This window comes from Trachymyrmex cornetzi, unplaced genomic scaffold (genome assembly GCF_001594075.2).
Source record: "Trachymyrmex cornetzi isolate Tcor2-1 unplaced genomic scaffold, Tcor1.1 scaffold2870, whole genome shotgun sequence".
Taxonomy (NCBI): domain Eukaryota; kingdom Metazoa; phylum Arthropoda; class Insecta; order Hymenoptera; family Formicidae; genus Trachymyrmex; species Trachymyrmex cornetzi.
The window spans coordinates 1-1,374 of record NW_017297557.1 but is presented as its reverse complement, the minus strand read 5'-3'; the positions used below and the strand labels follow the sequence as shown (position 1 = coordinate 1,374).

The 1,374-nt window shown below is 34.6% G+C and overlaps 1 pseudogene; it reads left to right on the top strand.

Annotated features, from left to right (window-relative positions):
• Positions 1–897: 897 nt before the first annotated feature.
• Positions 898–1,290, top strand: LOC108762273 (putative uncharacterized protein FLJ37770; annotated as a pseudogene).
• The last annotated feature ends 84 nt before the right edge of the window (positions 1,291–1,374 follow it).

The following is a 1,374-nucleotide window of genomic DNA, read 5'->3' as shown; positions in this document are numbered from 1 at the left end:
TGGTTTATAGAAACCTTTTTACTATTAATTTTGTTAATATTCAACAGAATGAGAAACTGAAAATAAGCTGTGAAATAATTCAGAATATTTGTGTATAAAATATATATACAATATATATAAATAAAGTACAATTAATGTAAAAAATATATATATAAATAAACAAAGTACAATTAAGCGTTTTGATGCTGTTTTTAGGTCATCTTTAGTATAATAAAAAGATTAATAGGTATTTCATTTATAATAAAACCAAATTGTTGAAATGATTATCGATTCGAAGTACATTGTGAAAGTAATGTCCAAAATTAAAAATTAAAAAACGAACGTCTTCAGTGTTTGACAAAATACTTAAATCATGTGTCCACAAAACTGAAACTAAAATATATCTGGAGACACTGGTAGTGTCTAAGCAGCGCGAAGCGACACTGCCGTGCCTCCTTTACGCGAATCGACGAGTTGTGGCAGATTAAGATTGTGACATCTCAAGAACGGCTGAACTGATCAAGTTCTACATACACTCAATCGATATAATACGAATGCCAATACTTAAATTATATAATAAAAGTGCTTTCATTTTTTTTCTATGTGCCCTACGAGCGGAGATATCGTGATGCAAACTCTGAATCTCTGATTTACGAGATATGTTAAAAAAAAAAAGGTGACTTCAAATTTCACGGGCTACGTACATTCTCGAATTTTTTTTTATTATGTTGATACACTTGACTTCAACCTATGTTAAGATTATCGGCTGTTTTGCATGTCTAGTTTATTTTCCACAGATATAAAGGTTAGACGTGTTTTGGTGTGCTTGGCGATTTTTTGCTATCGAAAAAAATGGGTCAGAGAATCTGTGTTAAATTTTGTGTGAAAAATCAAATACAGTGCTCTAACGTACTTGAAATGTTGACTGCGGCATTTGGCGAGTCTACTTTGAGTAAAAAAAATGTTTATGAGTGGTACGTGTGGTTTATAGCTCTTCACAGAAGGCCGAGAAGATGTTAATGACGATGCCTGCCTTGGACGCCCCAGCACATCAACAACCGATGAAAACGTCGAAGAAGTGAAGAAAATTATTATGGAGAATCGTCGAATCACTATTAGAGAAGTTGCTGAGGATGTCGGCATATCGGTTGGCTCATGCCAAGCAATTTTTCGGATGTTTTGGGCATGAAACATGTGGCAGCAAAATTTGTTCCGAAATTGCTAAATTTTGACCAAAAGAACGGTCGCATGAGTATCGCTCAGGAACTATTGAATGATGATGTCAATGGCCATCTAGATTTGCTCAAAAGGGTCATAAAAGCCCCTGCGACCCTTTCTTATTCCCAAAACTGAAAAGACCAATGAAAGGACGGAGATTTGCCACGATTGAGGAGA